The sequence below is a fragment of the Vicia villosa genome, linkage group LG4, assembly GCF_029867415.1.
Source record: "Vicia villosa cultivar HV-30 ecotype Madison, WI linkage group LG4, Vvil1.0, whole genome shotgun sequence".
Taxonomy (NCBI): domain Eukaryota; kingdom Viridiplantae; phylum Streptophyta; class Magnoliopsida; order Fabales; family Fabaceae; genus Vicia; species Vicia villosa.
The window spans coordinates 18,563,179-18,576,698 of NC_081183.1; positions in this window are offsets into that span (position 1 = coordinate 18,563,179).

The window sequence follows — 13,520 nt, forward strand, 5'->3', positions numbered from 1 at the left end:
AGACTATGGGCATGAGGAGACTAAGAGCGCATGGGAGGCCACTAGGGCAAACGATGAATTCGTTTATAAAACGCATACCATTCAAAATAAAATAAACTAAAACCTAGGAAATTTGAAAAATGGCGCCACCATCTTCATCTTCAACCTCAAGCTTTTTGAATTTCTGGAAATCGTATCTCTCTCAATTCTCAACCAAATCCAAAGATATAAAGATGGATTTTGCTCGTTTTTGGACGAGGATCATGATAGTATCCTTTAATTTCATTTATTCTAAGTGTAACATAAAATTCGCAAGCATGAACACTAAGAACCCTAAAACTGAAATTAAACATGAAATGCTATATATGCATGATTTGATGCAATTGATTTAGGGCTAATGATCTATGAAGGTGCAGAAACCAACTGGTAACTTCATTTTATATTTATCATGCGTGAATCATAGAGTTTGAAGCTTTTGAAACTTACCTGAAAAATGAAGATTTGACTCTGATCAAAGTGTGTTGCAGAGCTGTTGCAACGATCCAGATAGTTTCAGTGATCCTCCTGGAAGGTGGTGAGATGCTTAACTTGGACTGAAAGTACCCAGAACCTCTTGCTCGACCCCAACTGCAACAGCTTCAAGTGCGAGGTGCAGATGATGATCCCCCACGCACAGAAATGTTTCAGAGGTCTGGATCACCTCTAAATGACTCCCCTAAGGTGTTTGAATACTTAATTCCAAAGGAAGAGCTCTGGTTTGAAGAATCCGAGTCTTCTTGCCAAAGAACCTTTGAAAACCTTAAGTATGAAGAAAGAAGAGAGAAAGCAAGAATTATGTTGCTTTGGTGTGTTTAATTACTGAGGTATGCACTTGTATTTATAGGCAAATAAATGCCGAGCAATTGGACATCGTGAGCTTGCTTAGTGAAGGAAGTTTGGTTTCTTAAGCATGAAGGAATTCAAAGAATATCCCAAGTGCAATGATGAGCTCTTTGATACCACTCCATAGCCATCGATTTTGCTTGATCTTAGGGGACAATTCTGATGCAGAAGTGAGCTCCAATTGGTTGGGAAAAGATTCCTTTGGTGATTCATCAATTTGCCATAAATTCAAAAATGCAATCATTACATTATCACATGCCTTTGTTTTTGGGAATCTTCTCTAATCCTTATGCAATGATGAATTTGGATGTATGGCATGTCTTCAGATGTATTAGAGGTCGTGTAGCATCACTTAGTGAAGCAAAATGCACAAAATTGCAAAGTTTCAAATTGTACATGACCTATAATTTCACTTCATGAGGCCAACTTTGAACAAGCATAACTCTTAGCTCAAAATGAATTTGGAGAAGGTTGAAAACAATTTGGAAAGCCCTAAACATCTACTTTAAATCATTAGTTTATGGTTCCTTCAGAATCCTTTGGAAAATTTGTGAAAAATGAGGCCAAAGTTGGAAGAAAACTAGGTTAAAAACACTTAGAAAATTTTCTAAGTGTTTATGACCTAAAACTTCAAAATTTCCAAATCTCTTAAATGGTTGATCTTTTGAAAAAAGTTCCATTGTAAGATGTTGTTTTATTTTGCAAGATCTACAACTTTCATGTTGGAAGTTTATTGAGTTGTGTAGGTGAAATTTTGAGTTCCCACAATGCCCTCAAAAACCCTAATTCCCGACTTTTTGCTCCTTGATGATTCTCTTTGAATTTCTTTGGTCAAATGACTTTAATATCCATATATTGATGATATTGATCTTTGAAAGTCATGGTTTGACCAAAAATCTTAAAAGTCAAAGGTGATCCCACACAATTGACTTTTTCCTGATAAAGTGAGATTTTGGACTTTTGTGTGGAATTAAGATCTTCTCCTCAAATGAGTGATGTAAATGGGTTATATTGAGGTAGTAGAGGTTTTTGAATCATGTCTTGAGTTTTGGATCCATGCCCTGATTAAAAGTCAACTATCCAGATGAATTAGGTTAAAAACCCTAATTGTCGACTAGATGAAATTGGTGACTGTGGATCTTGAATTGAGGTGTGATGTCTAGTGGATCTTATTGTATGGATCATTTGAAGATGATTTAAGTCTTTAATAGATGTCCTGGAGCTTTTTAGGGTTTCCCAAAGGTGATCCCTGATTTCAGTCCTTGATGGGCTCAAAAACCCTAGTCTGGTGACCTGAGTAAACCTGTACTCAGATGACTGGGTGTCTAATCAATCATAGGTGAATATAAAAATGAAGCTTTTGAGTCTCATGATTGTGTTAGAGACCAGTCCTTCTGTTGATTGATCCTTTGCCTGAGTTTTCTTGTCTTTGAACATCCTTGATTAAATGCCAGATGAAGGAGTGACTACTCTGGGTACTTGCTTTGACCTGATGAAAATCCTGAAGATATGTCATCTCAAGGGGGTAAAAAATTAGGGTATGACAGATGCCCCTATTTAAGTTTCTTTTATCTGGAGGGAGAGAGATTGATATCTCGATCTCTCCTGCGTGAAAGAGACTTAAATATCAAAGAATGCCCAAATTTTGGGCGCTCCTGAGATGTTGTAATTGATAAAATCTTTGCATGACTTGATCCCGTTGTCGCACTTGGCGGGGATGAGGAGACAAACTCCTGTAGAAATACTTGATGTGGACTCTGGCGAATGGATGGCAGTGTAGGATACGCAATCCATCTTCTTTAACTAAGTGTTGATACTTAGAAAAAGGTAAACAACCTCCCCTTGTTTCGAATGTCCATATCTCGAAACTGGTCTCAGTCGTGTTTGGACAATATCTCAGATAAAGAGAAAATTTCCAAAGGTTTGTTTCCTCATCAAACTTCTCATCAGCACTCGGAGATGAGACGCCATTTGATGGTAATAAAGAAACTTCAAAGGTTTTGTTTCCTCATCAAACTTCTTACCAGCACTTGGAGGTAAGATACCATTTGACGGTAAATAAAGAAACTTCAAAGGTTTGTTTCCTCATCAAACTTCTTACCAGCACTTGGAGGTAAGATACCATTTGACGGTAAATAATGAAACTTCAAAGGTTTGTTTCCTCATCAAACTTCTTACCAGCACTTGGAGGTAAGATACCATTTAACGGTAAATAAAGAAACTTCACAGGTTTGTTTCCTCATCAAACTTCTTACCAGCACTTGGAGGTAAGATACCATTTGACGGTAAATAAAGAAACTTCAAAGGTTTGTTTCCTCATCAAACTTCTTACCAGAACTTGGAGGTAAGATACCATTTGAAGGTAAATAAAGAAACTTCAAAGGTTTGTTTCCTCATCAAACTTCTTACCAGCACTTGGAGGTAAGATACCATTTGACGGTAAATAAAGAAACTTCAAAGGTTTGTTTCCTCATCAAACTTCTTACCAGCACTTGGAGGTAAGATACCATTTGACGGTAAATAAAGAAACTTCACCATCCCTCCTTTCAACTTGACGTTTTTGAAGGATCGTCATATGGTCCCGCGCTCTTTTGAGGGGCTAATGACTTTGCTTGAAAGCGGACGAACTGTTTTCGGGACGAAAACCCCCATTCATCGACTTATGCCGGGGAATCAACAAACTGTTTTCCTAAGAGGAGAACCGCCATTTGTCGACTCTGAAGGGGATGAAACATCCCAAAAACAGACAAATTGTTTAAAGAAACTGCCATTTGTCGATCTCTTGAGTGTTTAACAGACAATCTGTCTTTCCTTTGGGAAAGACCGCCATTTGCCAAGGGAATAAACTGTCTTCTACTGGGAGAGACTGCCATTTGTTGACCCTGCCGTGAAAGAAAGTGAACAAACTGTCTTCTGCCGAAAGAGACTGCCATTTGTTGATTGCTAGGGGAACAAACTGTCTTCTACTGGGAGAGACTGCCATTTGTTGACTTGCTGTGAAAGAAAGTGAGCAAACTGTCTTCTGCCGAAAGAGACTGCCATTTGCTGACTTTGTTGAGGAATCTTTAAGTGAAACGAATTGTCTTTATGAAGAAGGCTGCCATTCGTTATTTTTGCCCGAAAAAGTGAGTGAACTGTCTTTTGCCGAAAGAGACTGCCATTCACTGACTCCGCTGGGGATCATTTGTCGATCTGCTGGGGAGATTCCAAATTATTTTCTTTGACGAAGAGTGGCATCTCTTGACCCTGCTGGGGAAATACCAAACTGTTTTCCAAGAAGAAAAACTACCACCTGTCAATTATGTCGGGGAATCCACACTTCTTGGAGAAGAGAACCGCTCATCGACCCTGTGAGGAATTCCAAAATGCGAAATAGACTATCTCATCTGAAGAAGATTGTCGAGTGTCGCTCTGCGGGAGAATCTCGGCTGGGGAACTCCAAAAGTGAACAAACTATCTCTTTAAAGGAGATTGCCATTTGTTGACTTGCTTGGGGAATTTGGGTGTATGAACCTTCTTCATGAAGAAGAAAACCCTTTCACAACTTTGCAGGGGAATCTTGAGTATATGCCCAAGTAAATTTGGTATTAACACGATCAAAACTTGGCTAGACTATGCTCATTACGCAAATATGGTGTGAGACGAAATGCATGAATATTACGATGATTATGAAATGCAATTTGAATGTGAATAGAATTGTCGCGGATGTAAAATCCTATGATACGACTTGAGTCTTGTTGATCAGAAGATGTCCTCTTCTTGTAGTTCGAACTCTGTTGGGAATACCTGGTTATCAGTTGTTCGCTGTCCGAAGTGAGTGATATGAATTGAAGTGAAGATCCGTCATCGGGAGATGTTTGCAAAGCGACCTCATGGGGAAATCTTGGTTCCCGGAGTCTCAACCGTTCTCGGAGCAACTGTTTGCATTCTTCCTATTGTTTGTAAACCTCAGAAAGAAATTTCACCTTTATTTTTGCAAGTAAATTCATTTTATTTTATGAAAACATTTGTTTCAAGAAAATGACTGTTTAAACTTAAAATGCATTTCAAGAAACTGAATAAGACTAGATTTGCAAAGAAAGGCACAAGGCTCAAATTATTATATATGGAATGGTAATCAGCCAAATGCTTGATTCCATGGAGTATTTACAAAGTTGGAAATTTGTAATTTTCGGGAAAAGGGCTACGATGAAACGTGACGACCGTTATCTTTCCCTTCCACTCCGAGTTGCGCTGTATTCGTGCTTCGTAGAAGATGGCCTACTGCTGATGAATACTCCGCTATGGATTTTTGAATGATCAAGTTTGTCCTAAACACAGTTAATTGCCATATGTCCCTAACTTTTGCGTAAACTACCCCTCTCGGGTTTTAAGTCTACCGGGATTGATTATATTATTTTTTTATGTCTCTAATTTTTGCCTGAACCGCCCTTTCGGGTTTTCGATTCACCGAGACGCTCTTTTTTGCCTAAGCTGCTCTTTGCGAGTTTTCAACTTAGCGAGCTGTTCTTTTGTTTATTTAGGCGAAGTATTTCTTGATTGCGTCGACGTTCACAGGACGGGTGAATTCTTCTCCATCCATAGTCGTGAGTATTAAGGCTCCTCCTGAGAAAGCTCTCTTGACCACGTAGGGGCCGTCATAATTGGGAGTCCATTTCCCTCTCGAATCTGTGAGAAAAGATTGAATCTTTTTGATTACAAGATCGCCTTCTTTGATTGTGCGAGGTCGAACCTTTTTGTCGAAATCTTTCTTCATTCTTTGTTGATATAGCTGACCGTGGCATAAAGCTGTCATCCGCTTTTCTTCGATCAAGTTCAATTCTTCGAATCTGCTTTGACACCACTCGGCTTCTGTTAATTTTGCCTCCATCAAGACTCTCATTGATGGGATTTCAACCTCTATAGGTAGGACTGCCTCCATGCCATATACAAGGGAGAAAGGAGTTGCTCCAGTCGAAGTACGTACTGATGTACGGTAACCATGAAGAGCATACGGGAGCATTTCATGCCAATCTTTGTAAGTGATGACCATCTTCTGAACGATTTTCTTGATGTTTTTGTTAGCTGCTTCTACAGCTCCATTCATCTTTGGTCTGTAAGGAGATGAGTTGTGATGTTCAATCCTGAATACTTTACAAAGCTCCTTCATCATTTTGTTATTCAAATTTGACCCATTATCAGTGATTATCTTGCTAGGAATGTCGTAGCGACAGATGATGTGATTCTTGATAAACCTGACGACAACTTGTCTTGTAACGTTTGCATATGAAGCTGCTTCAACCCATTTGGTGAAATAGTCTATAGCTACCAAGATGAAGCGATGTCCGTTGGACGCTTTTGGCTCGATCATTCCAATCATGTCGATTCCCCACATGGAGAAAGGCCAAGGGGAAGAGAGTATGTTGAGAAGAGATGGAGGCACATGAATTCTATCGGCGTAGATCTGACATTTGTGACACCTCTTTGCGTACTGGTAGCAATCTGACTCCATCGTCAGCCAATAATATCCTGCTCTCAGTATTTTCCTTGTCATGGTATGTCCATTGGTGTGAGTACCAAAGGAACCTTCATGTATTTCTCTCATGAGTACTTCTGCTTCTTTTCTGTCAACGCATCTGAGCAGAACCATGTCGAAGTTTCTCTTGTACAGAACATCTTCATTCAGGAAGAATCTACAAGCTAACCTTCTCAAAGTCTTTCTATCTTTCTTTGATGCCCCAAGAGGGTACTCTTGCTTTTGAAGAAAGTTCTTGATGTCGTGATACCACGGTTTGTCGTCGATGATTGCTTCTACTGTGAAAACATGAGCGGGCCTATCCAGGCGCATAACATTGATCCGAGGAATGTCATTCCAATGATTTATCCTAATCATGGAAGAGAGTGTGGCTAATGCATCAGCCAAGTTGTTTTCTTCGCGAGGAATGTGATGAAAATCTACCCTGTCGAGGAATGGTAACAATCTCCTCGCGTAGTCTTTGTAAGGAATTAGCCCTGGTTGGCGTGTTTCCCATTCTCCTTTGATTTGATTGATGACCAAAGCAGAATCCCCGTATATATCCAAGTGTTTGATTCTTAGATCCACGGCTTCTTCGAGACCCATGATGCAAGCTTCATATTCGGCTTCATTGTTCGTGCACTTGAAAGTTAATCTGGCAGTAAATGGAATATGGGTACCCTGAGGTTTAACAATGATTGCCCCAATTCCTCGTCCATAAGCATTGACAGCTCCGTCAAAGATTAAGCCCCACTGGGATCCTATCTCAGGTCCTTCGTCTGGTAGTGGCTCGTCGTAATCTTTCATCTTGAGGTACATGACATCCTCGTCCGGAAAGTCGAAACTGGTTGATTCATGACCATTGAGTGGGTGGTGAGCCAGGTGCTCAGCTAGAATGCTTCCTTTCACGGCTTTCTGTGCGTGATACTTAATGTCATATTCTGATAACAACATCTGCCAACGGGCAATTCTCCCAGTTAAAGCAGGCTTCTCAAAGATGTACTTGATTGGATCCATATGAGAGATCAAACAAGTAGTATGTCGAATCATGTACTGGCGGAGACGCTTGGCAGCCCAGGCCAAAGCACAACAGGTTTTCTCGAGCATGGAGTAGCGGGATTCACAGTCAGTGAATTTCTTGCTCAGGTAATAGATGGCATGCTCTTTTCTTTTCGTCTCGTCTTGCTGTCCAAGGACACAACCCATGGAATCTTCTAAGACGGTTAAGTACATTATCAAAGGTCTTCCTTCCACTGGAGGAGACAAGATGGGTGGTTCGAGCAGATATTCTTTAATGCTGTCGAACGCTTTCTGACAATCGTCTGTCCAGACGCAACTTTGATTTTTCCGTAGAAGTTTGAAAATAGGAGCGCAAGTTGCAGTCATGAGATATATGAATCTCGAGATGTAATTCAGACGTCCAAGAAATCCTCTAACTTGTTTCTCGGTTCTGGGCGGAGGCGTTTCTTGAATTGCCTTGACTTTGTCTGGATCTACTTCAATTCCTCGTTTGCTGACAATGAAACCAAGGAGTTTTCTTAAGTAGACACCAAAGGTGCACTTGTTGGGGTTCAGGCGAAGCTGAAACTTCCGTAAGCGTTGAAATAACTTCGTCAGATTTTGTATGTGATCTTCTTCATTTTCTGATTTGGCAATCATGTCGTCCACATAGACTTCCACTTCTTTATGCATCATGTCGTGGAAAAGCGTAGTCATGGCCCTTTGATAAGTTGCCCCTGCGTTTTGTAGTCCAAAAGGCATAACACGATAGCAGAACGTGCCCCAGGGGGTGATGAAAGCTGTTTTCTCCATGTCTTCAGGTGCCATTTTGATTTGGTTGTATCCTGAAAATCCGTCCATGAACGAGAAAACTTTGGATTTTGCTGTACTGTCTACCAACATATCAATATGTGGTAAAGGAAAGTCATCCTTAGGGCTAGCTTTGTTCAAATCTCTGTAATCGACGCACATGCGGACTTTTTCGTCTTTCTTAGGAACGGGAACAATGTTAGCTAACCACTGAGGGTATTCTGAAGTGATGAGGAAACCTGCGTTGATCTGCTTTTGAACTTCCTCTTTGATTTTCATGTCTATCTTCGAATGAGTTCTTCTTAATTTTTGCTTGACCGGAGGGCATTCAGCTTTTAATGGCAAGTGATGCTCCACTATACTGGTATCCAACCCTGGCATATCTTGATAAGACCAAGCGAAGACATCTGAGAATTCTTTGAGCAGTTGTATCAAACTCTCTCTGATCTCTGAACTGAGCGAAGCTCTAATCTTAACCACTTTTCTGTTTTCATCGGAACCAAGGTTAATGATCTCTAGAGGCTCATTGTATGGCTGAATGGCCTCTTCCTTTTGTTGAAGTAATCGTGAAATTTCCTTTGATATTTCTTCGTCTTCTTCTTCCTCTGCCTCGAATACAGGAAACTCAAAGCTTGGAGAAGTCATACGGTCGTTCGTTTCAACGGGGTATTTTATGATTAATCTGCATATGTGTGATAAGTTTTATTTAGACAACGAGGGAAGACTCGGTGTATGCAGTTAATGGAATATTTTGATGTTTTTTAAGGGTGTTTTTTAGGATTACCAATTTCCGAAAAAAGAAAAGGAAAAACTAAACGAAGGAACAGAATGACATTTTTATTTATGAACAATCATTTCTTGAAACAAAGACCCTATAAAACAAAACTCTATTGCTTTGGGCGAAGCAAAGAGGGACATTTTCCTAAGAAATAGTAAAATGCAAAGCCCTATGAAACATCTCTTCACCCTGGGCTATGGTGAGAGGACAAAATAACGGTGAAAGTCCCTACTTATGAGTGCGAACAACAGTTGAAACTTCAACAGCTGTCCAGTAGTGGCGAACCCCATTGTGCACTAAGTAATCTGGAACCTTAGGCTTAAGCTGGCCTGTGGTAGGTCTTGATTTACCAACCACTGTCTTTGCAACACTCAGACGATCTTCTTCTACTTCAGAAGACTGAGCGGTGTGAGCATACCCATTTCCAAGTGGAGTATGTCGGTTTTTCTTTTGAGGAAACTTCCAATCTTCTGAATGGAGAGACTCGTTGTCGGAGACACTTTCGAGATCATCCTCTTCTATATTTTGGTCTTGCTCTTCTCCCAAGATGGCATTGACTAGATATGTGAACTCTAGATCCGTAGCCTCGGAAGGGGACTTGGGGATATAATCCTCAATGATGATTTCACCAGTCGATGATGATGAATAGCAAGGGTTATACATCTCTTTTGGCTAAGAGAGATACTCGTAATCAATGTTCCATCCAGTTGGAACAATGTCTTCAAGAGAGATTCTTGAACTTCCAGGAGCGGAGTATTTCACCATGTAGTCGAATTTTCCGCTTGGTTCTCCTAATGTATCCCAAGTTTCTTCGGGGATAGGAGGAACTTCTTCTGATGAACCATGATTCTGGTGGTGAAGCTGTTAGTAACTTCATCACTGCTTGGTTGAGTCTTACTTTCAGATCCTTCAGTCGGATAACAGCAAGGTGAATCAGACTCTTGGTAGGGAGATGTATCCTGCTTTGTTAAGATAGGATAACCATTCCTCTTCATCGGTGTTTTCCGTACCGATGGTATTGACTGTTTGTTGAACAGGTTGAAGAAAACCTCCACTGCAGAAAGTTTCTTGAATAGGGAGAACTACCTCAATCCCTGGGATAGCTTTTGATGATGTCGGAAAGAATCCAATTCCTGTTCTGTTCTTATTGTTGGTAGGAATATTAATGTGCCCCCAACCACTGGTAGTGCCATCCTTTACAACTTGGATTGCATCTTTGTATGAAGAGATAGACGCTGCTTTCTCCTTTCCTTTGTCCAAGGAAAGTGCTTGGAATTTAGTTCCAACAACTTCTTTTGGTTCTATGTCGGGGAATGATGACAGGTTGCTGATGATCAGATCTCGTTCTCTACACACGGTTATCAATTTGTCATTTCTTATGAACTTCAGTTTCTGATGAAGTGTTGAAGTAATTGCCCCAGCCTCATGAATCCATGGGCGACCTAGAAAACAACTGTATTGTGCCGGGATATCCATAACTTGGAAAGTGATTTTGAACGTCTGAGGTCCAATAGTTATGGGAAGATCCACTTCTCCAAAAACTGACTTTCTTGATCCATCAAATGCTTTGACGATGACATGACTTTTTCTTAGAGGGTAATCTTCGAAAGATAATCTTGACAATATGGATTTAGGCATGACGTTGAGAGAGGATCCGTTGTCTATTAGGACTCCCGTGAGTATATCACCCATGCAGCCAACTGAGATGTGAAGTGGAAGATTGTGGTCCACTCCTTCTTCAGGAAGATCTTCGTCACAGAAACTTAGGTTAGTTATGGCGGAGATGTTGGCAACGATGTTGTTGAATTGGCTTATAGTAACGCTAGGTTCTACAAAAGCTTGTTCCAAAACTTTATGTAGAGCTTCCCTATAAGCTTCATAACTCAATAGCAGGGAAAGAACAGAAATCCTAGACGGAGTATGTAGTAATTGATCTACAATGTTGTATTCACTCCTATGGATTAACTTCAAGATCTCATCATTTTCTTTCGCTTGAACAGCGTTGGTCGGATGATTGTCTTGCCTATGTGGTACTTCCTCCGAAGGTTTCTCTATATTTTCTGTTGTTCTGTTGAAGACTCGTCCACTTCTGGTGACTCGACTAACATCAGCAATGTTGACAACAGACAGTAATGGTGTTTCCTTACCATTTTCAATGAATGTAGCGTTGTACTTGTATGGTATAGCCTTGCTGGACTCATACGGTACAGGACCTGGTAAGTAGATGACTAGTGGAGCAACTGCTGTCTTCCTGCTATCATACTTAACTTGCATTGGTTCAACTTGATTAATTTGAGGAGATATGGTAAAGACTTCATCATCTTCTCTGTTGGCAAGAACAATAATGGTATTGTCATCCATCAGCTTTTGAATGTCGTTGCGAACACGCAAACATCCTCGTGAATTTCTTCGACAAATTCTGCATCTACTGTAAGCGTGGAAATCTGTTCCAAAGTAGGCAAGTCCATTTAAAGTTTTATGGAAACTGACTACCGATCCTTCGAGGTCTTCAACTTTGTAGATTTTGTATTCTCCTGGACATCCTTGAACCATGTTGATGTCATGTTCAGTTCTGACTCGGATATGTTGAATCCATCCTAAGTCCATTTGTTCTTGTAATGCAGCTTGAACTACGACACATCCTTGATTATTCTTTGGACAAATATCGCATGTGAAGTAGTTGTGAGGTGGTACATGGCCGTACCCAGCTTGTTTAGCGTGCATCTTGACAAGATTTTCCCCTATCTGACGAATGTCGTAGATTTGAATGACGTTAGGGTGTTGATCTATCAGATTTACTGAAGCTTCTTTATGCTGCGGCAAAGGATTTGCTTGGACGTTTGGACTAGTATCTTTGAAGGATAGCATTCCGCTCTTCACTAATCGTTGGACGTCAATCTTGAAAGGGAAACAGTTCTCAATATTGTGACCTGGTGCCCCCTGATGATAGGGACAAGATTGGTCAGCCTTATACCATGGTGAGGAACTGTTTGTAGGATTTGGAGGACTTCTTGTCTGAATGAGTCCTTTTGCCAGTAATGTTGGAAACAATTCCGCATACGGCATTGGTACGGGGTCAAAGGCAAGATATCTTGGACCCCGATTATTGTAATTTGGAGGTCGAGCCTGCTGCTGAGGTTGCTGCGACCTTTGTTGAATTTGTTGTTGCGGGACCTGAGGTTGATAAGCTGGCGCTGAGTTAACAACCGGAGTTATTGTAGCAACCTGAGGTTGGAATTTCTTCTTGATTTTGTGCAAGGCATTGCTGACATCTTGATCCTTTTTCTTCTGGAAAGAACTTCCATACTTCCTTGGACCAATAGAAGATTCTGGTTCTTTGTTCAAGCATCCTTCCCGAACTGCTTCTTCTAAACGTACACCCATGTTTACCATCTCGGTAAAGTCACTTGGTGCACTTGCAACCATTCGTCCATAGTGAAATGGACTCAAAGTTTTGAGATAGATTTTGGTCATTTCTTTCTCTTCAAGTGGTGGACAAATTTGAGCAGCAACTTCACGCCATCTCTGAGCGTATTCCTTGAAGCTTTCTCTATCCTTTTGAGTCATGGCCCGGAGTTGATCTCTGTCGGGAACCATATCCAGATTGTACTTATACTGTTTGACGAAGGTCTCTTCGAGGTCTCGAAAAGTACGAATCTCTGAATTGTCCAAGTTCATGTACCATTTGAGTGCAGCACCAGTCAGGCTGTCTTGAAAATAATGAATGACTAATTGTTGATTGTCAGTCTGAGTTGACATTCTTCGAGCGTACATTACGAGATGACTTTGTGGGCATAATTTCCCTTTGTACTTCTCGAAATCTGGTACTTTGAATTTGTGAGGAATCTTAACATTTGGAACCAGACAGAGGTCTGCAGCATTCTTTCCAAATAGATCTTGTCCTCGAAGAGTCTTGAGTTTCTTCTGCATTTGTAGAAACTGTTCCTGGAACTCGTCCAATCTTTCATACACGCCAGCATCCTCACTTGGAGCATGATGATATACTTGTCCACCCGGTGGAGGAAAAGTATGCATAATCGGTCGTGGAGAAGCCATGACAGCAGATCTTGGAATCTCAGCATTCTGTTGTGTGAAACCCATTGCCGTTGCTCTTGGAACTTCAATTTCCAAAGGTTTGTAACCCTCCGGTGGACGCATATCCATGGTGACTTTTGGAGCTTCAGAAGCTGGAGGTATGTACCCTTCTGGAATCAAGTTATACGGCATGCCCCAAGGTCGATCAGGCGGCATGGTATACTGAGGAATGGGAGAAGAAACAATCTCGGAAACCACAGTCCTTTGCGGTTCTTCTGGCGTTGGTTGATTCAGCGCAACTACCAGGGCTTCTACCATACTATTGAGTCTTTCAACAGTACCTTTGAGAGTATTAATCTCTTCTCTGAGTTCTTCATTCTCTTGCTCAAAGTCTTCCATTCTTTTCTTGCGACTTGAACGAGTGTTGTATGGATGAGACAGCTTGAAAGTCTTGGTTCACCTCCTTCTCCTCCTCTCTTTCTGGAGAAAGGAAAGTGACTATTAGATCCGCAACAATTCTCGTGTCAGTGCGTACAACTAAAG